This window comes from Vipera ursinii (assembly GCF_947247035.1).
Source record: "Vipera ursinii genome assembly, chromosome: Z".
Taxonomy (NCBI): Eukaryota; Metazoa; Chordata; class Lepidosauria; order Squamata; family Viperidae; genus Vipera; species Vipera ursinii.
The window spans coordinates 21,872,704-21,899,374 of NC_139517.1; the positions used below are offsets into that span (position 1 = coordinate 21,872,704).

Sequence of the window (26,671 nt, forward strand, 5' to 3'; positions counted from 1 at the left end):
ACGCTGTTACCTTCCCACCGTAGTGGTTCCTATTTTTCTACTTGCATTTTTACATGCTTTCGAACCGCTAGGTTGGCAGAAGCTGGGACGAGTAACAGGTGCTCACTCTGCTATGCTCCACTCGGGATTCAACCCACCAAACTGCCGACCTTCTGATCAACAAGCTCAGCGTCCTAACCCACTGAGCCACCACGTCCCTATTGAGTCAGATAATGTCCTGTAAAATTCATATTTGCTGGTGTTTTGGGGGGAGGGTCAACCATTTAATGTAAACTACCTGCAATCTGCACAGTAGACATTTGAAAATTTAAATCCATATTCCTTGTATATCCTTTATGATCCCTGAAAAATTCACTCACAATTAGACTCTGGAACCATGTTTTGCTTTGGTAATTAAAAGAGAGGAAATATCAATTCCAAGATCTGGATTCTCCTCCTTTCCAACAATCCTTGGCTTTCCCTTCCCCAAATTAGGGCCCTCAAAATGGGCTGAGACAAGAGTTCCAGAATTATTCAATGGCCATGCTGGCTAAAAATGTTTTGAGTGTTATTGAAGGGATTTTATTGTGCTTATGATTTTAGTATTAGTTTGACATTAGCAGCTCTTTTATACAGTAACCATTAGTAACCATTTTATATTGGTATTTGTATTGTTATTATGTAATCATTGTTTTGTTATTTTGTAATCATTATTTTGTAGTCAGATGCTTTATGTATTTTGGAAAAGTAAAGGATGTAAGGTTTTACACTTAGCCTCACAATTGCCCCAGCATTACTCAGGAATTTAAAAGAGCCAAAAGAAACTCCTGAGCCGAGGTTTCAGCAAGCAAACAACTTTTATTTTGATCAAAACAGAGTTTGGGTGGCCACATCTCTCTTCGTGGCTGGTAGAGGGATGAAGGCAACAACCAGGAAAGATGTCTTCCACCTTTTATACCCCTTCAGAACAAAGAGATCTGGTCTTGGTACTAGGAACCAAAAGGTACAGAAAAATAATTCCAAGATGATGACTCATACACAACCACCCAGGCTCCACCACAGCTCTTTTTCCCCTCCCCTTTAACATGAGGCTTTTACTTTTCCAAAATACATAAAGCATCTGACTACAAAACAACGATTACAAAATAACAAAACAATGATTACATAATAACAATGCAAATATCAATATAAAATGGTTAGTAGTGGTTACAATATAAAATAGCTGCTAATGTCAAACTTATACTAACATCATAAGCACAATAAAATCCCTTCACTTATCATTCTAATACATCTGAAACAACATTGTTTGGGAATAACTGTTCTAGACCCTTCATATTTTTCAGTTGAGTATGGCACCCAAGAATTTAAAGGCTCCAGATGTGTCCATTGTCATAATATTAGCAGAATTCAATAGCTGGATGGATTTATTTATATTTTATTTTATTTATTTATTTTATTTAGTTATATTTATATACCGCCCTATTCCCTGAGGACTCAGGGCGGTTTACAGGGAATTAAAAATCCAAAATACAAAAATTAAGAACAAATTAAAAAGTATTAAATTAACCCTGTAGTCAGTTAAAAAACCCCAAATTAAAAATTCTTCCTCAGTCTGGGCCCGAGAGCTGAAAAAGCCAGGTCTTCAGGCCCCGGCGGAATGATCGGAGGTCGGGGGCAGTCCTCAGCTCCACCGGCAGCTGGTTCCAGAGGGCAGGCGCTCCCACTGAGAAGGCCCTATCCCTGGGTGTCACCCGCCGGCAATCTCTCACCGGCGGAACCCTGAGCAGACCCTCCCTGGGGGAGCGCACTGGGCGAAGGGCGTTTGATGCCGGCAGCAGGTGTTCCCTCAAATAACCCGGACCCAGGCCATGTAGGGCTTTATAGGTGATAACCAGCACCTTGAATTTCACCCGGAGGGCAACCGGAAGCCAATGCAGCTCGCGGAGTAGAGGTGTTACATGGGAGTATCGGGAAACCCCCATTACAACTCGCGCGGCCGCATTCTGCACCAGTTGAAGCCTCCGAGTGGTCTTCAAGGGCAGCCCCATGTAGAGAGCGTTACAGTAGTCCAAACGGGAGGTCACAAGCGCATGAGTGACTGTGCGTAGGGCGTCCCGGTCCAGATATTTTGCCTGCATTATTTGTATAAATAACCTAAGACAGTAAATATTTAATACTCCTTCCTCTTCCTGTTTTCCCCTTAACAATAACCCTGTGAAGTAAGTTGGGCTGAGAGAGAGACTTGTCCAAAGCCACCCAGGTGGATTTCATGCTTAAGGTGGCACTAGAATTCAATATCTCCTGGTTTCAACCTTGAACTGGCTCAAAACTGGCTCAAAATTGCCTTTATTACTAACTCTGTCATAGTTTACATAAAAGTGCAGTAAATTTGTTATTGCTTTCCCTCCCCACAAAAAAACCCCTGCAATGTCTGCAGCAAAATATGGCAAATTATGGAAAGCTTCACCCCACAGTGACATTATGTACAAGTCCCTGCTTAACATATGCTGAAGTGTCTTAGGTAAGGATCATGCGAGACAGCTGGCTCAAGTTTAACAACCTTTAATGGTGAGGAACCGGGCGCCTGACAGTCTTCCAGCGCCTGCTTTTATACCCCAGCTGGCATGCTGGCTAGCCAATACGAACTGCGCCGGTTTCCCGCGGTCGGCGAGGGCCAACGCGCCTGCGCTATTTGCGAGCGCTTTGACAGCTGAGAGCTGTCAAACCCTCGCGCTTGCGCGTTAGCCCTCGGCAGCTTTTGACAGCTGTCAAAAGCTGCCGGTTTACCTCACGTACTTAAACACTTAATGCATAACCAACCATATCGTTAATACATAACGTTAATTTGTACAGTAATACATAACACCCCTTACCCCTCCCCTGAACTGGTGGGGTTACCCCCTTTTGGTTGTCGTTTACTTATGCCCCATTCATAGTCTCTTAAGTATGCCGAGGGTTTCTTGGTTCTTACTGAACAGCGAAGGGGTGTTGCTGCATTCAGTTCCCCTTCCCTCGGTTCTGGATGCGCCATTCCTTGTGTGGGGTCTGGATCCAGAGATCTCTGGTTTCCGCTGTTGCTCGAGCTTATTGGGGGTGTTGCGCAGGGGGTGTCATTCCATTCGGGGATGGTGCTGGGCATTGGAAATGACCCGCTGTCCCTTTCCCCCATGTTTTGAGTGCCGCGCTGCCGAAGTTGGTCGATATGCCGACGTACGGGGCAATTATCGCCAGCGTCAATCACGTATGATAAGGGCCCTGTTTGCTCAGTTACAACCCCCAGAATCCATTTGTTCCCTCCCCCATAGTTTCTTGCCCAGACAGTTTGACCCCTTGCAAATGTTCTGTGTGGCAGAGGTTGTTCAGGATCCGCTGTTGCCCTGTCGGGGTGCAATCGGTCGAGTCTGGTCACCAGGCGTTGCCCCCAACGAAGTTCTGCTGGTGACTTCCCTGTAGCCGTGCAGGGGGTGGTGTGCTGGGCAAGAAGGAATTGGGCCAACCTGCGGTGCCAGTTTCCCGTGATGATTTTACATAGCGCATCTTTTGTGGATTTCACCATAACCTCAGCCAAGCCATTCATCGAGGGGTGGAAGGGAGCCGACGTGACATGCCTAATAGAGTTCTCCCTGGTGAAAATCTGGAATTTGCGGGAAGTAAATTGGGGGCCGTTATCTGAGACCACTGCATCCAGAAGGCCATGTGTGGCAAAAAGCCCCCTCAGAACTTGTACTGTGGCAGCTGTAGTTGTGCTACTGACAGGGACGACCTCCAGCCACCTGGAATAGCTATTAACTGCTATCAAAAATACTTGACCCTGGAAGGGTCCCGCAAAATCTAGGTGCACCCGAAACCAAGGATTTTTTGTTGCCTCCCACTTATGAACTGGGGCGTGTGGTTGTGCAGGTCTGGTTAGTTGGCAGGGGTAGCATCCGGCTACATGTGCCTCGATATCTTTATCGATGCCAGGCCACCAGACGTAGCTTCTCGCCAATGCCTTCATTTTTACTGTCCCAGGGTGTCATTCGTGCAATGTGCGTAAAACTTTGGGTCTATGTTTGTCAGAGACTATGACCCTATTTCCCCATAGAACACACCCCAGATGGGAAGACAGTTCCTGTCTTCTGGAGAAATATGGCAGGAATTCAAGACCAGGGGATTTTATTTGCCAACCGGAGGTGACCCAGTTTAGAACTCTGCTAATGGTCTTGTCCGTGGCTGTGGCGGTGGCTATATCCTTTGCGGATAATGGGCATTCTGGTAGTTCTAAAATGGCAAAGATGTTGCCCACTGGGGCGGGGGCAGGATCATTGGTAGGAAGGGGAAGTCTACTAAGCCCATCAGCATGCCCCATTTCTTTCCCTGCCTTGTGGATTAATTTAAACGAATACGCAGATAGAAAGGTAGACCACCTTAATATTGGGGGAGAGAGAATTTTGGGCGTCTGCTTATCCCATGTAAAAATTCCTAACAGTGGTTTGTGGTCTGTGAAGATTGTAAATTGCCGACCGTATAGGTAGTCGTGAAATTTTTTCACGCCGGCAACTATCGCTAAAGCCTCCCTATCTATTTGCACGTAATTATGCTCCGGTTTTGACAGTGTTCTCGAGTAAAATGCAATTGGTTTTTGAGTTCCGTTCTCAGTCAAGTGACTTAGAACTGCTCCAATCCCATATGGGGAAGCATCGAATGCCATGCACAGGGGAAGTTCTTCCCTGAATAGCGTTACTGTGGCATTTCTTGTGAGTAGACTTTTTAAGTGCTGGAAAGTGGTGTCGTGCCGGGGGGACCAGGACCAGGGGGTTCCCTTGTCCAGTAGCCTATGCAGGGGTTCCGCTATCGTTGCCTTATGGGGCAAGAATGTATGATAAAAATTTAACAGCCCTAAAAAGGCTTGTAATTCCTGTTTGTTTTTCGGAGTGGGGGAGGATTTAATGGCTTTTATTTTTGTGTCGGTGGGGTGGATTCCTTGGGAGTCGATCTTATATCCCAGGAACTCTGCAGAGGGTACCCCAATAGAGCATTTGTCTCTTTTTAGTTTGAGCCCCGCTGCTCTGAATCTGCCTAGGACTTCGCGCAATCTGTCTGCTAGGTCTGCTTCTGACTCGCCTGCTATTAGTATGTCGTCGAAGTAAGGGCAGACCCCGGGAATTCCTTTAAGGGTTTTTTCCATAATTTTTTGGACAATTCCCGGCGCTGCCAAAATCCCAAACTGCAGGCGCTTCACTTTGAATGCCCAGCAGTGGGTAACGATAGTCTGCGCATCTGCGGTTTCCTGGGTGACAGGTAGTTGCAAATACACTTGCGCCAAGTCCAACTTGGCGAAGATGGCGCCTGATCGTATAGCCGCGAGGACGTCTTTCACTGCTGGGATCGGGTAAGCGTGCGAATTCAATGCTCGGTTTAGGATGGCCTTATAGTCGGCGCAAATTCTTATTTGGCCATTAGGTTTAATTGGGGTTACTATAGGGGTCTCCCAAGTGCCGCCCTCGACCGGTTCTAGAACCCCGAGTTCAACCAGTCGGTCTAGTTCACTCTCAATTTTACTTTTGAGCGCGAATGGGACTCTTCTGGCTTTTAATCTTATTGGTAATATTTCGGAATTTAATTTTAGGGATACTGGGGGACCTGTATACCTCCCTAGCGAGCCATTGAAGACGTCCGCAAATTGATTGCATACGTCCTCGAGGCTTGCGGCCTGGGTTGCGTTAACTCTGGTTAGGGCAATTCCTAAGGCCTCGAACCAGTCGAGGCCTATTAGGCTAGTTTGGTTCCCTTGGGTTACTAGAATTGTTAAAAATCCCTTGAAATGTTTAAACTCCACCTGAATGTTAGCTTTTCCCTTAAGTGTGATGGGGGCTTTTTGGAAATCGGCTAGGTGTATTTGAGTGGGTTGTAAGGGAATTTGCTGCTTACATTGGCGGCAAATTTCCCGAAAGGTTTTTAACGAAATGAGGGAGACCGAAGACCCTGAGTCGACCTCCATTTTGCAGGGGACCCCTTGGAGCTGGACTTTGATTTTGACCTTCAGTTTAAGTATTTGATGGACCGCCAGTGACCCCTTATACCTAGCTACGGTTTGCACTAGGGACCCCGGGGCCCTTTCCCTATTGGTACCTGCAGACGTCACTTCAAGCTCGTGCAGATTCTCCCGGTTCTGGTTTCGGCATACGGCCCTGAGGTGCCCAGTTTTGCCACAGCCATGGCATTTTGCGCTACAGAAATGGCAGGTGGCCCTGGGGTGGCTTCCTCCACAGCTGGTGCATCTGGGCAGGTTTTCTTGGGGATTGCCCCTTTGGTAATTGGGGTTTTTGCTGGAGGTTTTGTTGCTCGGCAAGCCCCCGCGGCCGTCACGGCGGGTCTGGAGTTTTTCGAACCTCCGCTGGACGGCATCTACATCGGTCAGCACGTCGTTGTCCCCGAAGTTGCTGGGGGCTATGTCTTCCTGGTGTACGGACCCGAATGGTCCATTCCCTGGTCGTCCAGTTGTTTTGCGGTGGCTGTCCTCGTAAGCCATGATTTCCATGGATACCTTGGCCAAACTCAAGGTGGGCTTCGCAACCAGCTTCTTTTGCAGTCACTCGTCCTTAAGCCCGATGACTATCTGGTCGTGGATGCAGTCCTCCAAATCCGGGAACCGGCATCTCCGTGCGGCATGCCGGACCCCCGCTATGAAATCTGTGGCTGATTCCTCCGGGAGTTGGCACCGTCGTGCAAAGTTCACACGCCAGAAGAGTTCAGATTTAGTCGGCATGAAATGCTTACTTAGCCCCTCCGTGAGTTCCGCATATGATACTGAGGCGATGGGTTCCGGGCTGAAAAGTCCGACGGCCACATCATACATGGCTGGTCCACTGAGGCAGAGGAGTGCCGCTGCCTTGGACCGATCGTCCATGATTTTGTTGACCAGCAGGAACCCCTTGAGCTGGCCCCAGTGCGACTCCCAACATTCTGGGTGACAAATGTCAAACTCGCGGATATGCCCGAGGTTGGCCATGCTGTCCCGGATCTGGGTACTGCTTCGCGAGCGTTTTTGAGGAAGTTGAACTTCCTGCTCAGTGACTTCAGCTGTGACTAGCTCTGAGCCACAGAAGAGATTCTCTTTCCCCGGCTAGTGACTTCAGCTTTGTGCGGCAGTGAATCCCACCTTTGTCGCTAGTGAAGTGTCTTAGGTAAGGATCATGCGAGACAGCTGGCTCAAGTTTAACAACCTTTAATGGTGAGGAACCGGGCACCTGACAGTCTTCCAGCGCCTGCTTTTATACCCCAGCTGGCACGCTGACTAGCCAATCCAAACCGCGCCGGTTTCCCGCGGTCGACGAGGGCCAATCGGCGGCAGCTGATTTTGACAGCCGGAGCTGTCACTGTTAGCCGCGCCTGCGCTGTTTGCGAGCGCTTTGACAGCTGAGAGCTGTCAAACCCTCGCGCTTGCGCATTAGCCCTCGGCAGCTTTTGACAGCTGTCAAAAGCTGCCGGTTTACCTCACGTACTTAAACACTTATTTATTTATTTATTTATTTATTTAATTTATATACCGCCCTTTTCCCAGGGGACTCAGGGTGGTGAACAGGGCAATACATAAAAACTAGATACAAAAATTAAAATTATTAAAACATGATTAAACAATGCCCATAAAATTAATACAAATTAAAATTAAAATTCATTTATAAAAATCCCACCCCGTCCCATCAGGCCAGGCCAGCTTGTTTAAAGAGATGGGTTTTAAGATCTTAATGCATAACCAACCATATCGTTAATACATATCGTTAATTCGTACAGTAATACATAACATATGCCTACTTTGCATTGCTGCTGCAACAGCTTTTGCTTATGCAGTGACATCATCTCACACTCACATGTGTCAAAAGCATGTTGTGTTTCTCATTTGTTGACACAAAAACATGTGGGCCATTTCAGCCAGCTTGTTTTCTGCAAATTCCCAGCCAAGAGTAGATTAGGGGCAGCTATAGCTGCCATCATTTTTTTTTCCAGCCAAGAATATTCCAAGCTCCATTTTTAATTTTTTCACCATCCTCTGCTTGGATTAAAAAAAAAACTTGGAATAAAGTTATGTTAATTGATTTCATTGGCTACCATGGAAACACTCTGTCCTCCACTAGGTGTGCCACTGTATAAGCTTCTGTACAATGCAGTAGTCCCTTGGCAGAAGCTACCCCCAACCCTATTTCTCTGTTCCTTTTTCTTATCATGATGCTGTTTTCTACATTTGAGATTGGTGGGAATGAACACGGTTGTGTACCAACCTTACAAAGCTTTTTAAGGCAGTGGGAAGTGGAAATGGCAATATTGTTGAAGGCCCTAGAACAGGCTACTGCTCCATCCTGACTTTAACTGTTCTTAGACATTGTTCTTAGCCAGAATTGCAAGATAGTGGGAGCTGAGTTGAAATTCAACCATCTTTAAGAGATTAGGGAAAGCTATGATAAAACAATATATTTCTGTTAATCTGTAGCAGCTACTTTCACTTGATTTTGAACGAGCCTATTTCATTGGAACAGAGCAGAAGTGTTACAAGGAATGTCTCAAAGGACTGCAGAAGCCAGTATGTAAAGTTGAATCCATGTTAAAATGATTATTTTACGTATACCTTCTCTTTCTCAAACTACCAAGTTTAAAATATAATTAAATTCAACATTACTCATAAAGCCTTAAATATCTTAACTCAATGGTTCAAGCTAATTTCTTCACAGAAAACCCAGTTAAATCACATGAAATCCAGTGAAATCCTATTTTCTCTATCCCACTACCACCTATTTTCTTCAAAATGTGGGAGGAGCTGAAGTACCCTTAGCTCTCCACCCCTCCCTCACAAAGTAAGCTCTGTTATCCTCTGGCAATTCTTGATTCCATCCAAATGGAGAAACATTAAATGTGATGTTATGGTGTTAAGTATGTTTGGATTTTATAAAAAAGGGTTAGTGTCTCCCACGCCCCATGTTTGTTCTGGTGTCTCTTTAAATCAGTCTTCATTGGCCTCACATGCTCTGCCAAGTGTCCTATTTTTAGAGATGCTCCTAGTGTCCAAGCTACCCCCCCCCCACTTGCCTTATTTCACAGTTTCCTTTGCCAGCCTCTTTGAGGCCTGGACCAAGTGAGGTAGGTAAATATCCCCATGCCATTCTGAAATTGTCCTTCAGTGGCATCATGACCACATTGCACCCTTTATTTTCCCCATGAGGAAAGTTCTAGCAGTACGTCCAATTGCACACCAGATCACTTTGAAGACAGTTTCCAGCACACAATGATACACACAAATGCTTTCCCTCACTTCTGGTGGTCATTAACTGTAGGCTGCTGCCTCCCTTCCTAAGCTAGTCCAAGCGACTCTCTCCCTCCCACACACACTTCCTTTCAACGAAGCCAAGGAAGAGAAACCATGCATTGTATGCCTAGAGGCCTTCTGTTTTCTTCAAGGGCTTTCCTTTAGAGCTACAGAGCAAGAGACAGGGGGAAAAGGAGAGCCGAGATTGGCAATTTGCAGTGCTCTGATGGGCCAGGAACAAAATGTTCCAGAAGTGAGTCCAGGGTGTGCAGGAGGAATAGGGTTGAAGGAGTATAAGACAGAGAGGAAAAAGAAAAGAACATAATTTATAAGCGATGGTCAAAGCTAATCTGGTATTTGTGTGAAGAGACAACCGAGGCTAAGTTAGGCTTGGCTCCGACACCACAAAAGGGATATTGAGAGTCACAATTGTGGCGATTGGCAAATTAAGGCAGGTTGTGAAACCTGTTCAAGAACAATGCATGGTCAATGTACTATCAGGGTACCACCAGGACTTTTAATTTCACATGCCAAAGATATCTTTGGGCAGGCTTGTACAGATAATTATAGCTTGCCCCCTTCTCTTTGGTGATGTCTTCTTAGCTCTTCTTTGACTAGGGAAAGAGAAGTGCAATCTGGCTCAAATAAAAATGAGAATAGGGTATCAGAAGACTATGGATTTCATCCACCATCTCTAATGCAAAATTTGTAATAGCTCGGGTATTCTTTGGTTTTTTACAGAAAATAAAAAATACGTGTTTTCTTAAGCACACATATCAAATAAACCTCAAGATTCTATAACAATGGAAGAACATACTACAAGCACACTATATAATTCAGAATATAAAGTTGCTCAAATGATTATATAAAGATCTGTGCTGAAAAAAGCTTGAGGTAATAGGTAATCTCTGTAACAGTTGAACAGTGTCGCCTGTTTAATCCATGCAAATGGATTTTTTATAAAATGATCATTTGAATTTAACGGGAATTTTTTTTTATCCTACATGCTCCACTTAAGCTCAGAGTGGTTTACAGCAAAAAAAAAAACAAAGCAAAACAAAACCCACCTCCTTCTTATAAAAAATATATTCCAAAACAGAACCACAAAGTAACAATAAGCACAAGAATCTCTGCAAATTTGGGTGCTTGCAGATGTTTGGATTGTTATTCCTATCTTCCCTTACCAATGGCAATGCTGGCTGGTGCTGATGGGAGCTACAGACCAAAACATCTGGAACCATAGCTTAGCAGCTAAAGCCCAGTCAATCCCACAAAGGCTTACAGGCTTATTGCAATAATTCCAGAACCATGCGTCATGCCACAACTGTGCAGTGAGAAATGGACAGCCCGAGTATATCGACTCCAGATTAAATCTCATTGAGAATTACTCCCAGGTAAGTGCACATAAGATTACAGCTGCAATGATTAAAGGCTTCCCATAAGCACAAAGCAACCATCAACAGAGTTGTCTGTATACTCAGTCTCTCTGATTCACTGCTCTCTTTTTGCCTCCTTTCCATCAGTCTCCTGTAGACAAGATGGAAGACAAAGCAGTAAGATCTTCTCTGCATCTTGGAGCTGTGTGAAAAATCATACAGTAATTCAACAAATATTGTAAGGGAAATTGTATGTTTTGCCTCAGCAATTCACACAGCATCACAGATGTTCTAAAGTGGTGGAGAGCTTGAGGTTTTCCGAGTATCAGTTGCCTGTACTATCTGGGACGGATGAGATTAGGGTTCAGCAGCCTTTGGAGGTCTGAAAGATTTTTCTACAAACAAGCTTTCAGGTATAAGTACAAAAACATGGCATTGCTTTTAATTCAGGAAGTAAATTATTTCTCCCAGGGCACAAGTAAGAAATGCCAGGTTGTCTAGAAAGCCCATCTGAAAGACAAAATTTAACTAGATTTCAGAATAAAAATAAAGAATAATTCTGCATCTCAGCTGGAAATGAATTTCATAATTCATATCCAGGGGGGATTACTATTAAGGCCCACCTTATGACATATTTATATTTTTTTATAGGGATGTGGTGGCTCAGTGGGTTAGGATGCTGAGCTTGTCGATCAGAAGGTCGGCAGTTTGTCAGGTCGAATCCCGAGTACCGCATAACAGAATGAGCGCCTGTTACTTGTCCCAGCTTCTGCCAACCTAGCAGTTCGAAAGCATGTAAAAATGCAAGCAGAAAAATAGGGACCACTACGGTGGGAAGGTAACAGCATTCCGTGCGCCTTTGGCATCTAATCATGCCGGCCACATGACCACGGAGACGTCCTCGGACAAGCGCTGGCTCTTTGGCTATGAAACGGAGATGAGCACCGGCCCCTAGAGTTGGAAACGACTAGCACGCATGTGCGGGGGAACCTTTACCTTTTTACTTTATGACATATTTAGCAAAAGCAATAGCACTTAGACTTATATACTGTTCCATAGTGCTTTATAGCACTCTCTGAGCGGTTTACAGAATCAGCATATTACTGACTCTGGACCCTCATTTTACCAACCTCAGAAGGATGGAAAGCTGAGTCAACCTTGAGCCATTTAGGATCGAACTCCTGGCAGTGGATAGAGTCAGCCTGTATGCACATGTATATATGCATTTCTCCCAACTATTTCAATGCCCTCTCTCATTGCAAAACGACCCCAACCTACGTTCACAATTATGATCATCGGAAACTGTTGCAGTGCCCCTCCACAGTCATGCGATCACAATTCAGGCACTTGGCAACCTGCTCATATTTATAATAGGTTGCAGTGCCTGCAGTCTTGTGATCACGATTTGTGATATTGTCTGCCAGTTTCTAACAAAAAATGCCACTATTTTCACACTATACAAAGTGTCCCATCTCGTCACCTCTACATACATGCAATTTCCAATATGAACCATGATGCCATCCAAAGCATTTTATCTTTCAATGAAAAGCATTCTTCACATGGCCAGAGATCAATAAAATTCTATCCATTTATATATATCAGGGCTTATCGCAACGTGCAAGGAACTCAGGAGAAACTAGATTTGACTTTAACTGACTCCTTGGAAACAGCAGTTTTTTTGTTCATTAATTGCAACAACAAGGATGTATATTATAACTGCATACAGTACAGTATGTGGTGGGGCATTTAACTGTTTCCTCACCTGCTACAGCCTACACAATACATCTACATTTGGGTATGGGATTCTCCAATGGAAATAGCCATTTCTAGAGAGGAAAGAAAGAGTTAACTCAGCTGATTGCTTATTCTGGTCCAGTTTGTTATCAGGTCTCTGCATCTGATACAAAGTGTGGTTTACAAACCTCAGAACTCTATTTTGGTTCTGGTTCACTCTCCAGCTCCTGATTGAAAGCAAGTTCTGGGCAGTTCCATTTATCTGTTGCCATTAAAGAAGGTAGCAAGTTTCACGCCAAGAGATTTGAGAGGGAAGTCTTAGGAATGGTTTTGTGAATGCGGGACCTTTTATACCAAACAAAGAAGGTGTTTTGAGAGAGTGGGAGAGTGTGGGGACCTTTTATCCCAAACAGAGACTTGCCCAAGTATACAGAGTATCAGACGCCTTGTTAATTAACTAGAGAATGACAAGACTGATTTGTGTAGCTCAAAGAGATCCTGCCCTGGGATTAGTCCAGACCAGGATGCAAACAGCACAGGGCCTAACTGGTTTGACCAGATAGATATGTCCAAGGAATGTGCCAGGCAAAACAGTCCCACCCAGTTCTGTCAGAAAAAGCAGCATTTAAGTGGATGGATTAGGAAAATATACAGTCACTGACCGCAAACTGAAAATAAAGTAGAAAGCTCAGAAAGGAAGGTTTTTCTGAGAGTCAAAGGAGTTGTCTCCAAAGTACATGCTTCAGACACAACAATGCTTAGTTGGTTCTGGGTGCAGCTGCACACTGGTCTACTTCACATATTGTACAGTAATAAGCCAAGATTTGTAAGATGGACTTACAAAGCCTGCTATGTCAAAGCATGGTTTAGAAGCTGAAAAGATTGGGTTCACAAAACATGCTACGCCCAAATCAAATAAATGAGACTTTGATCGAAGACATGGAGAAGGATGACTTTATCAGAGACAGCCATTTGACCCAGTACAAGCTAAACGCCCAGATAAGCATTGGCATCCCACTGGGGTAGGGAGTTTGTTAATCCCTTTGCTTTTACTACCCTCCAGGGACTGGTAAAAACTGAAGATGATGTGAGTGGTGTACTTTTAAGCATAATAAACCAGACCGGCACCTCTTTTTCCGAGCAGGAAGATTTATGTGGTCCTTGAGTGATGGACTGAAGCCATCTTTTCAAAAGTAGTGAGTTAATTAAAAACTAGAGCATTAAATAAATGTGAATTTGATTCCCCTCATTTACATTTAAATGTCATTAAAATTAAATGTGGCTTCTATGATTATGCTCCAATTATATATGTCAGAATTTTCCATTTCTATCACATTAATTTCTGATAGAAACAGATACTGGGCTCTGAATTCAGTTTCTTGGACAATAAGTCCATTTGGCTTTAGTAGTCTGATCAGAGAAGAACAAGGCAATGAAGTTAAGGGCTCTATTTTATTTTTAGAGAACAGGATCATGGCCAGAGTAGGTGTTTCCGAAATTACAAAAGAGTTGTTATAATTTGTTACATAACACTCTTCTTCCTAAAAGCTTCAGACACAACCCCACTCCCTGCCTTTTAGCTGCACAATTGCCCTGTAAGGTAGGGGACTGAGCCAAAATCAGCCCTTGAGCTTTCTGGAAGAACAAAGATGGTCTTCAGGGGTGGGGGTGGGGGTGTTAGGTTATACTGTAATTGCATTTTAATCAACTTCCCTGGGCAAAAGACATTTGCAGAGAACTGATGCTAGTAGAGACCAAAAGTTAACAGTTAAACTTCTCCTTGGCAGCAACACAAGAGGGGACTCGAACATCCAGGAACTGCCGATGGAGATAAAAGTTTAAATAAACACTTTCAATTGCAGTGGTTTAAAAAGAATGAATAAATAAATACTAGGCCTTAATTATAAGGAATAGTTAAAACTCTTGCCTAATCAAACAAAAATAGGGAGAGAAGAGTTTAATCTCTCTCCTTGGAAAGGATTTCATACTTTAAGCATCATAGTTGAAAGCCTTTTCTACACCCATGGTTCTTAAATGTACATTTTTCCTCAGAAAAATGAAAACCTTCTATCCCTTTATAAGGAAAAAGTAATAATTTAGGACAGAAGCAAATATAGTCCCTATTTGCTCTTTTCTGATTACTCCCATTGGGATCTCTTTGCATTCTATTTTGGAAACCAATTTTTGCTATACCAAGACATACATGGGCATATTTTACCCAGTTAATCTTTTAAAATAAATACAGTATGCTTCAGCCATGCAGTGTTTCAGTTATCCAAAGAAGAATGCATTGAGCTGATTAACGAATGCTTGGCACTTATATATAACAGTGCATTTATGTTTTTATTGTTTCATTTGGAATTAAAATGTTCCCCAGAATCTTTCTAGCTACTGGCCAATACAAGCCTTTAGGTATATGGGGGAAATCTTAGGGAGCTATATGGCTAGAATAATTCCTATTTACTCCCAGTCAAAAAGTGTTGTTGTTTTTCCTTTTTATTTTGGAAGAAGAAATAAAAAGCTGATCTTTCTTTGGGGTTTTTTTTCTCCAGGAAGCTCATATTGGTAAAGGTGATTTTACACTGACAACACCCTAAAATAAAGCTACATATTCAGTACAGATAGTTTTTGCCTTACAACCATTTGTTTACCAACTGTTCAAAAAGTGACTTGCCACTGGCCCTCGCACTCAGAAGCGTCACAGCATGTTCACTGTCATAGGGTTACATTCAGGTGCTTGGCAGCCAGTGTGTATTTACAACAGTTGCGAATTCCCAAGGACATGTGATTGCCATTTGCAATTTTCCCAGCTGGGCTCCAACAAGCAGTTAATAGGGGTAGCGGGATTCACTTAACAACTGCATGTTTCACTCAACAACTGCAGTGATCCGCTTAACAACCATAAGAAAAAAGGTTGTAACATCAAGTGTGACTCACTTAACACACACACAGAGTTAGCAGTGGAAATTCTGGTTCCAATTGTGGTTCTAAGTCAAGGATTACCTTTAATAGTGGCTGGCCTTGTTTCTTTTGTATGTACAATGGCTTGTACAGTACAGATGTAAGTAATGATATGAACTTCTCTGCCGTTTTCTAGTTTAGAGTCTATGTCAAATTGGCTCAGTTTTAAGGCTTGTTTGAGGAAAATGTAAAATAATGTGCCTAAAATTGTTATAGAGCTGAACAGTCCGATAGATTTAATATTGAGGGGTCACTGGTGCTCTCTGAGCTTGCTTGTTTTCTTGCAGACGTTTCACTACCCTAACTACCGGTAGGTAACATCATCAGCGCTGTTTTTTTAAAAAATGGGGTCAGTTTGGTGCAGTATTTTAAGGCATCCGGCTGCTAATCAGAAGACCTGGTTCTAGTCACTCCTTAGGGACAAGATCAGCCAGGTGACTTTGGCCACTCACTTTCTCTCAGCAGTAGGAAGCAGGTAATGGCAAAGCCCTAAGGAAAATATTGCTAAGAACACTGCAGGAATTCATCCAGGCAATCGTCCAGAGTCAAAACTTTTTCACAGGCACACACATACAAGCACACAAAATCAGTCCATCCAATTACATATGGTATTCAGAACATCCGTTCTAGTGATCAGCTGTCTCAGTAATATAAATGTAGAGTTCATCAAAACTGGTGCTCACCGTACTTCGAAAAACAAACAGACTAAGATTGAAAAATGCTGATATTCACTCTTCCTTGAACCAGAAGAAAAGATAAAGAGTTGGAAACAACCACAGGCAATTGTTCCTGTCTGCATCTGACAGCTGCAAATGGCACCTTCCTTTCTTAGGAAACTAATTTGGGACCAGTAATACAGATTAAATTAGATCTCACATCCAAACAAACAGGAATAATAAAGATCTACCTGACAAGTTGGATTAAAGAACAGGTTGAAAAAAAAACAGAGCTATACAGGTAGTTCCCAACTTACAATAGCTCATTTAATGACCACGGAAAAAGTGACTTAAGACCGTTTTTTCACACTCGGGACCATTGCAGCATCCCCATGTCACATGATCAAAATTCAGCCACTTGGCAAATGACTCATATTTATGACAGTTGAAGTGTCCTGGGTTCATGTGATTTCTTTTGTCAGCCTTTTGACAAGAAAAGGCAATTGGAAAGTCAGATTCACCGAACAACCCTGTTGGCTAATTTAACTGCAATTCATTTAACAGCTGCGGCAAGAAAGATTGTAAAATGGGGCAAAACTCACTTAAGAAATATCTCACTTAGCAATAGAAATTTTGGGCTTAATTGTGATCATACATTGAGGATCACCTCTACTTAAAGCTCTTTATAAAGAATTGCTCAATGCATTAAAATCAGTGACGGGATCCTGGTGCTTAATTTAATTTTAATGGAACAGTGGGGGTAAACTGAAGACCTGAGTTCTAGTTTCAGTATAAAGCCAAATGGGCGTCTTGAGTCAGCCACTCTCTCTCAATCCTAGGTAAAGGTAAAGGTTCCCCTGCACATGTGTGCTAGTTGTTTCTGACTCTAGGGGCCGGTGCTCATCTCCGTTTCAAAGCCGAAGAGCCAGCGCTTGTCCGAGGACGTCTCCGTGGTCATGTGGCCGGCATGACTAGACGCCAAAGGCGCACGGAACGCTGTTACCTTCCCACCGGAGTGGTCCCTATTTTTCTACTTGCATTTTTACGTGCTTTCGAACTGCTAGGTTGGCAGAAGCTTGGACGAGTAACAGGCACTCACTCTGCTACGCGGCACTCCGGATTCGACCCGCCAAACTGCCGACCTTCTGATCGACAAGCTCAGCGTCCTAACCCACTGAGCCACCGCGTCCCTTAACTCTCAGTCCTAGGAAGCAGCAAATGGCAAACCATATCTGAAATTTGCCATTATGGCCAGTGACAAAAGGAGAGAGATTTATGAGAAATTACAGGAAAAACTGCCTTCGGTTTCCCCCACTCAGTCAACAGAAATGAACTGATAACAGGCTGCAGAGTGGAAAATGTAATCCAGGGCTTCCTATTAAAAAAGGGGGGGGGGAGAGGAAAAACATTGCTTTGCTTCCTAATCGCTAATTTGTGCGCAAGGCTCACGCCGCTTGAACAGGACTCCGCCTTTCCTACCGCACCAAGCGAGGCGCTTTTGTGGCTGGACTGAAGGATACGGTAGAGGGTGGAGGGGGGAGAGAAGCCCCTTGTACGTCAGGGAAAATATGCTAAAAGCAAGCAGAAACAGCTGTGCGTGCGTACGTGCTGTTGTTCTTAATATTACTCCGGATTGATGTTGCTCGCTTCTCCCTCCCACCCAAATGGGGAGGGACCTTCGACCTCCAGGCGGCGCAGGTTCACCACGACTTGCCACCCTTGGCCACATTTCGCCTTCGCAGCTACAAAAATAAAGACACATCCTTAAAATATATATATATATTAGCAGCCCGCAATGGAGCCGATCCGAATTTAGCTTGGGGGGGGGAAGGGAAAGGCTAAATGGAGGCTAAAATCGGGATGGGGGGGGAGATGGGAGGTCGCCTTTGTGGGGCTCCCCGTTGTTACCAGGATCTGGAGAAAGATGGTTGCCCGTTTCTAAACCCACCCCCCCACCACCCCTTTCCTTCTCCTTCCCCGATCTCCTCCCCTCACGCCCCTTTCCCTTTCCTTGTTGGCAGCTCGGATTGGCAGAGGCGGAGCTGGAAGGGGGAGGGGAGAGGATCCTGGGGGAGGGGTCTCCCTGGGGTGGGGGGAGGTGGGGTTTGCAGTCAGAGTCAAAGGCAAGTGAAGGTGGAAGGAGAGACCGAGTGGCGGAGCGCAGGCAGGGAAGCCGCTGCAGACAAGGCAGACGAAGCGACGCACGGACAGAGGGTATCCCGAAACAAGGGGAGGGGTAGACAATGTGGGCGGGGGAGGGGCTGCTAAACTGAAAAATGTGATTGTTGTTTTTCTTTCTCTCCCCCCCCCCCCGTTTTCCTCGTATGCCTGCTTCTCCCCAGATCGAGCACCCAGGGGGGGAAAAAAAAATCAGGCAAGGGAAATCTGTTGCAAGGTGTGTGTTAAGCCTTTAAGAGACGAGCGTGTGCTCTCTCGATATTACAGAACCACCTCCCCACCTTTCGGCTCCAACCCCTGCCCACCCCCATCCCAAATTGGGTAGCTTTCGTTCCCAAAGCAGGCTGCAGGCAAACAAACAAACAAACAAAAGTCCTCCACCGCCCCTCCCCAAGTCCAAAACAGCCTTGCGCTGTAGGTGGCGGTCTCGATGCCTGTGTTATTAATTAATTTTATTTTATTTTATTTTAATCTCATGCTGGCATTTCCCCCCTTGGTCGCTCTGTGATGGGGGGGGCGGGGGCGGCGGCTTCCTCTTTCTCACCCGAGCCGGCGCTGCTTCGGATTAATACCCTGCCTGGGTTCATGAATTCGCTGGGCAATTGACCTAATCGGCAAACTCAAATGTCAAATTGGGGGGGGGGAGCGGCGGAGAGAAAGAAAGAAAAAAAAACCCACTCCGGATGGGAAGGTAGCCTTTTCCGCCGCACACCCCCCCAAACCCCCCCCCCAGACCTTGAAGGGCCAAATTACGCTGGTTTGGGCCGAGGAGAATCTTTTCTCTTTGAGGGTGCTGGGAGGGAGGGTGTCAGGGGGGAGAGGGGAGGGCCCGAGATCCTTACCTCCTGGGAGAGAGTTGGGGGGGGGAAAGATGGGAGGATTAACCGGATTGCAGTAAAGGGGAGGGGGGAAATGTGTAAACTGGCTTGTCTGGGTCTCTGGGGAAGGAGGGTTAAATGCAGGTGAGTGTGCAAACTAAATGCCGCTGGATGCTGGACCCAGGCTGTCAGGGCTCTAAGCGCTAATGGCTAGAAAGAAGCCTGCGCTGAAGCCAAGAGTTTCACAGGTTCAGGAATCCAGATGTGTGGGAGGGATGGCAGGTGGTTTTTTCCAAAGGAATTGGCTTTAGAGTGGTAGGGTTGGGGACAGGATCAGCCCCGTAAATGGAGTGGTGGTTAATAGAATTCATGGACCTCCAGTGCGTTAAAAAAACTACAAACTTAGCTTGGTGCTAGGTTTCTGAGAGATGGGTTGAGTTAAAGCAGGTGAATTTCGGGGGGGGGGGCGGTTCCTGCATTTCCTGAGGGAGGCAGTAAAAGAGCATGAAGTAGGAACTGGTTGGTTGTCAGGAGAATAATAGGGAGTGAAACTGGGTTCCTTCTACTTGCAGGGGTTACAGAAAGGAAGCTTGCGAAGGCACTGGGTGCTACTGAGGCTAGATATGCGGGGGTTGGGGGGGGAGGGAAATCTATGAATGAAGTCCAAGGATTTTTATTCCTAGTCCAGAGCAAGGCATGGTGGAGAGAGAATGTTCCTATTCCCTGGAGCCAGACAGGAGTGTGTTCTGCTGCCTGTTTTTGCAGCCAGAGGCTTCACATGGTGGTGCCAAGGGGGCTTGGCAGGGAGCCGCTCCTTGTGTTGGAACCTGTAGGCACCTGGAAACTTTCTGGCACTGGTTGCCCTGTTGGCCCACAAGTAGTTCCTGGTCTTGTGCTGAAAATAAAGGGAATGCTTCTCATACAAGGGTGAGTTTGCAACTAGCCATGTTTCAGAAGGCTGTAATCTGACCTTCAGTCCCCTGCAGATATGTTGCAGGGGTGTCAGACTGCCGGCCTGCGGGCCGGATGCGTCATCGGCAAGCCACGCCCACCCCATTGCCGGCAATGGCGAAAAAGCTCCGATACGTTGCGCGACGTCATGTGACGTCGCAAGTTTGACGTGTCTGATAAGGAGTCAATACCTTATTGGCCAAAGAAAAAGGTTGTGGGAATAAGCCAAGATGAATAGTTGTAGTAGCAACTGATTTAGTCTATCCACATGTGCTTCCATGTGCCCCACTTGCAACATAGCTTCAGTTGTTTCTATTTTGCTTTTAAATTGGAGCATATTTTGTTAAGGTCAGGAATCACTAGATTCGGTACCAAGAAAATTGGGAGCAGTCAGTAAGCATATGTAGCTTGCTACAGCTTGGGTGAATCATACAGTACATTTGAAATTCTTAATCCCTAAGTCAGGGGTGGCAAACTCAATTTCATTGAGGGCCGCATCAGCATTGCGGTTGCCCTCAGGGGGCCGGGTGGGTGTGGCCTGGGTGGGCGTGGCCTACTGGGTGGGCGTGGCTAGAGTGCGTATGGCCTACTGAGTGGGCATGGCCAGCTCTACATCGTTCACATCAAGGGTGCCTATGGGGGCCCGGGCAGGAGTGGGACAGATCTGAGGGTCTCTGGCAGGAGGAGGGTCTCTGGGCCAGGGCCAAGGCAGTGGGGGCCGTTCCCTCACTGTTTCCAGGATGGTTTCACAGACCGCATGAAACCACTTCGCGGGCCAGATCTGGCCCCCGGGCCTTGTGTTTGACATGTCTGCCCTAAGTGGATGTTAATAAGAATTAATACCTTTGTAGATATATCGGTAATGTGGGGCTATGAGATAGGAGGTCCTTTAGGTAGGGAAAGGAAGTTTTGAAGATCCCAATGCTGAACTACAGTTCCCAGTATCCCTCATTGTAGGCTGCATTGGGACTTGGAAAGCAGTATTAGGAAGGCTTCAATTATTGCTCACGCATAGCAGATGAACTATTCAGCCCAGGGTCAAATGTAATCATCTTCTCTACGTGTATCTGTCTATGATTTGGAGGAAATAAATACAGTATGCATTGCTCACCATGTAAACAGTACTTAATCCACATCTTGCATTTTGTGCAACATTGAAGGTGCTGCTCAGACATATGGAAACCTTATTCCTAGCAGGGCTTCTTTTGATTTTAACTGTTCAACAGACGGGTATGTCTAGCACAGCAGTTCTAAGCTTCACAAACTACACCTGTTGGTCTTTGGCCTCTAAGTTGAATTGGTGGCCAAAAAAAAATGGAGTCCTGCCAAACCAGATGAGAAGAAGAAGAAAAAAAAAGGCAGCAATTTTGGAAAGCATATTGGGAAAGAATGAGACAAAGAAGCCAAGAATCCTTAAGGTCAGGATAGCTAGAAACGGGGGTACTTTTCCATTTGGAAGCATGGATCTCCCACTCCCCTAGTCCATACTTTCTTTTCTGCCTTCTTAACGAGGAATGACGGAATCCTGATGCCTGGCATGAGTCTAGTCTTCTTTGTATAGAGCTGGGGGTGTCTATTAAGTGGAGACACCCAGCCATGGAGACGGGAGTCATGACTTTCTGGATGCTTGAAGCTCTTTACAGGCCCCATTAAGGGCCCCTTGGTGGCAAGGAGCTCCTGGGGAACTGGATGGGTGCCCAGTCATGGTGATCGTAAGAGCTATTTATGGCCCAGGAGGGAGATCCTTGGATGGAGCCCAGAGTGGGAAGCAGACATAGTACCTGAGGGAGGAGGAGAGAGAGATAGAGAGACAGGAGAAGAAAGAATGGAAGGTTGCCTGTACGTACAGGGCCCTGCAGAGCCTACCCAAGAGCCAACGATGGAGCAACTCTTAAGAGATGGAAGAGAGGGTGGGCTTGCAGCCAGGCAGAAGAAAATAGCCTAGTTGCTAAGAGTGAAGGGGGGAATGCTTAGTCATTCATTTGCCTCCCTTCGCTCCCCCCCCCCCCCTTTTTTTTGCATTGCAAGAAGAATGCCAATGCAAAATCTTTTGTAGCATGATAGGGCATGTAAGCATTCTCTGAATTATGTATTAGGGACTGGGAAGTAGAGATGAAGGGAGACAGTGATCCATTTGGGAACAAACAGTGCTACACGTCTCTCATTTCTCTTTGTATAGGGATGGGCAGGTCCATAAAAAGAGACCTTTCTGGGATTCAGATCTTTGTAGCTATAATTCAGTGTGCTATCATACTTAGAAGCACATGTATTTGTGAATGTACAGTCCCAAGTTTCCCTTGAGGCAAGAGAAATGCCAGTTCCATTTTTTTAAAAAACTGAGAAGACTCATCAGGATATATGTCTGGGTTGGCAGAACATATGTGGACATATCTCTAGCACAGTACAGTTAATAACTTTGTGTTCTGGTCTTGTGCAAGTTCCTATTTTTTTAAAAAAACAACAGTGTTCATAAGAAGGCTGTAAACTAGATAGGTAATGACTGTTCCACAGTGGAGTTCAGCATCAACTGATGATGTGCAGATATCAAGATGTGATGGATGAAAACAGTTCCCACATTCAGATGGACCCTCTGCATTGTATTTAGGTGTATCCTTAAGTATGGGGCTATCCCACTATGTATAAATACATAGTTGGGATACACTTCTGTATATTAAGGATTTGCACACAGAGAAATTATTTTGAATAAGGCTTTGAACCTCAACAATTATTTTTAAAACCAATTAAATGACCAAAGATTTAGTGATCAAGGCAGTCTAGAAACTGGGAGACCAGTTCTAATCCTGCTTTAGGCATGTTACCAACTGTGTGACATTGAGCCAGTCACTCACTCTCAGTCCTAGAAAACAGACAATGGTAAACCACTTCTGAAATCTTGCCAAGAAAAAAATCTTGCTAAGACTTGTCCAGGTAGTTGCCAGGAGTCAACAGTGACTTGCAGGCACACATGTACTACACACAAAATACTTACAAGTTTTCTAAATCTTAAAGAGATTTATCTACATCTTGCAAAATGTTAAGAAAACTAAAATTTGTTGAAATTGATGGTATTTTGGACACATGTATCCTAATGCAATATAATACAGTAATATTTTACATTACTTTAATGTCCATACCAAAGATTACTGCAGTACCCCGACAGATCATCAGTCATTCTTAGATTATAGGTTAGGAATCATTATGGTAGTGAAAATGCTCTGTTCATTATGTTGCATTAGTGATATATGAGCATGTACGAATCAACTCTGAAGTAAAAGGTAATTTGCTCAAAGTGCCAAGTGAACAAGATGGATAGTTTTAACCAAGGTGAATTAAATATTCCAAAATAAAAAACTGATTTAATTTAAACTTCCCATTTTGAAATGTTTTCTGAATAGGCCCAGATGGCTATAACACAAAGTACACAGGGTAGATTCCGCATCATGCAAGAGCTTTGCTTGGTTTTAGCTTGGTATATTGACTGAACACCAGCCATTATGGTTTATTGATCACCAAACCTATGAAGAAAGCACCTAACTGTCATAATATAAGCCATGGTTAAGCAAATAATGGCTTAGCACAATGTACTAACTAAGCCATTATTTGCTTAGCTTTTGCTAACACAAAAGAGCCTTGGTGACGCAGTGGATAGAATGCAGTACTGCAGGCTAACTCACTGCTCACTCCAGGAGTTCAATTTTGAACAGCTCAAAGTTGACTCAGCCTTCCATCATTCCAGGGTTGGTAAAATGAGGACCCAGATTGTAAACTGCTTAGAGAGGGCTGTACAGCACTATGAAGCAGTATATAAGTCTAACTGCTATTGCTGTTGCTACTAACAATCAGGGAGTAGGTCAATCAGAGCAAGCTATTGATTGGTTTTAGTTTAATGTTTTGTGTAATGTTTATATGTAAACTATGACTAATTGAATCATGGCTTACCATAATATGTAAACTAAGACTACTCAAATCAATAGTCTTATTCTCTCTTCCTGGGAGTATAGAGGAAGGAGTTTAAAATGGCTATACAGTGTTATGTAATATGTAAATATGTGCCCCCTGATTCCACACACTTAACTTATCCTAGATCTGTCCAAATTGGCAGGACATAAAATAAACATTTGGGAACACATTCCAAAATGTATGATTGTACCCCAGATGCCATACAACTTCACCTGTGTCTCTTTGTTGAAAGCTAGATTGCACACACATGATAATAAAAGTCCAAAATAGACTCCACCCCCCCACCCCCACCCCCACCCAGCTCCTGAGAAGGCCTTCACATTTAAAATTTAGACTAGTGTTTCTCAACCTCATCAACTTAAAGATGTGTAGACTTCAACTCCCAGAATTCCCCAGCCAGTATGGGAGTTGAAGTCCACACGTCTTAAAGCTGCTGAGGTTGAGAAACACTCCTTTAGACTAATGGTTCTTGACCTTTTCTTCACCATGGACCCCCTTTAGATACCTTTTGTGGCCATCAACTATGGCCATGGACCCCCAAGATTGAACTCAAGATTTAAATCATAACATTTCTTCATATATATTGTTTTAGCACATAGTAATTAGTTGCATAAAATAGGAAACAATCATGGTGTCCTTGGATAAGGTCAGCGAGCGATTTCCATATTGCAGGGAGAGACAACCTGGTACTTTCACAAGTTTTGAACTTCAATTCTTATTAGAGGGTGGCAGCATAGACCATAGGATGATTGTGGGAATCATGATCCCAAACATCTGGAGGGCTCCAAACTGCCAACTTCTACACCTAGCAATTATATTAGTTGCACTGGTTAATGTTGTAACCCAGTAAAACATTCTAGCAGGAAACAAAATGTAGGTGACAAAATTGTATTGCTATAATACATAATCTCAGAAGTTGGGTGTTTTTACTAATAGTTATTAGTCAAGTAAAAATTAATTCATGCAGAAAAGCATTTTCTGTTGAGTTGCTGTTAGGATGTGCTCCCGCAATCCCAGCCAGTAAATTGGCTGAAGAATTATCTGTGTTAAAAAAACCATGCATTTAGAAGGCAACAAGTTAGACAAGGTTGCCACTCAGAAAATGGACAGGGTGTCGTATATCAAATAAACCTGTTTATGTTTACATTTCAATCTGAATCGCTTTTATTTCATAATGAAATGGATCTGAAGTGCCCTTTATCACTATAATATAAACATTTGTTTATATGCAACCTACATGGGGAGAACTTTTCTTCTAGAAATGCAAACATTTAGGAACTGAATGTATCTTCTGGGAGAATGATGGAAGGGAAGGGGCAAATATGGAATCCTGAGCCCTAGGGGAGAGTTTTGAAGAAGTTTGAACACAACTTTGCAGCTTTATGGATCTGAACTTTTTTGCTGCTCCAGATGGCTACTAGGAGCATATTAAAATGGGCTGTATAACAAAATAATAGGTTTCATGCATTGCTAAATGGCTAATTCCAATGGTGTTTCGAATATGCTGCAGAATATTTATTTAAAAGGAAAAAAAGAGCATTGAGGCCTCTCTTGGAATTCTTTTGTCATTACTATACAGCTGGTCCTCAACGTATACCCATAATGGATCCTGCCCAGCTTGGTTGTAAGCCATAACAGTCATAAATTGGGTCATCCACATGACTAACTCAATTTTATGACCATTTTTTTCAGTGCTCATTAAGCAAACAAATAGTTCGCTAAGAGCTGATTTTGCCAAAAAGAAAAATGGAAGTAAATGCCACTTTTTGGTGAAATCAGTCATGTAATCATGGGATGCTACAAAGGGCTGTATATGTGAGCCAGTTGCCAAGCACCAAAAGTGCTTTCACGTGATCATGGTAGGCTGGACATCAGAACTTCAGAACCAAGTCATAATCCATCATAACTTTGAACAGTCAGTAAGCGACTAATCATAAGTTGAGGACTATGTGTATTACTCATGAAGCAACTGTTACAATTCTTGATTATCTGCTGCCATCCTAGCAGGGATCTACATTGCTAGTGCTGTCCCTCTTGCAGAGTGGACCATGGCATTCCATGGCCACAGACTAGATGCACTGAACATTCTGTGGATTGCATTGGACATTTTTGTTCAAAGCTACTGAGAACACTTGGGAGCTAATTTTGGAACATTCCTAAAGGTGCATTATCAAACCTCCTGGAATATTAAGGTAAGGGTAAAGGTTCCCCCACACATGCGTGTTAGTCGTTTCTGACTCTAGGGGCCGGTGCTCATCTCCATTTCAAAGCCGAAGAGCCAGCGTTTGTCCAAGGACGTCTCCGTGGTCATGTGGCCAGCATGACTAGATGCCAAAGACGCACGGAACGCTGTTACCTTCCCACCGTAGTGGTCCCTATTTTTCTACTTGCATTTTTACATGCTTTCGAACTGCTAGGTTGGCAGAAGCTGGGACGAGTAACAGGCGCTCACTCTGTTACACAGCACTCAGGATTCGACCCGCCAAACTGCCGACCTTCTGATCGACAAGCTCAGCGCCCTAACCCACTGAGCCACCATGTCCCTCCTGGAATATTGGAAGAGTCCTAAAACATGTCATGGCAATCTTTGAAACACAGTGACTACCAAGGACTGTAGCTCACTGGTAAAGTACCTTTATAAAAGACTTTTATTTTCAAAGATTTTTTATATAAATAACTCAAGGCAGCAAACGTGCACAATACTCTCTCCTCCTCAACAACAACCCTGTGAGGTGAGTTTAGCCAAAAGAGAGTGACTGCCCCAAAGTTACCCAGCTGGCT

At 44.3% G+C, this 26,671-nt stretch overlaps 1 protein-coding gene across 4 annotated transcripts in view; it reads left to right on the forward strand.

Annotated features, from left to right (window-relative positions):
* Positions 1 to 18,080: 18,080 nt before the first annotated feature.
* The window catches only part of NDRG2 (NDRG family member 2), a 41,666-nt gene continuing 33,075 nt past the window's right edge, over positions 18,081 to 26,671 (forward strand). For 2 of the 4 annotated variants that reach the window (XM_083379237.1, XM_083379234.1), the window contains exon 1: positions 18,082 to 18,197. The gene's annotated coding sequence lies outside the window, so the exon portion shown is untranslated. Of the gene's footprint in view, positions 18,198 to 18,325; positions 18,379 to 26,671 lie in introns of those variants that run through there. The other 2 variants (XM_083379235.1, XM_083379236.1) reach the window with 2 other exon arrangements.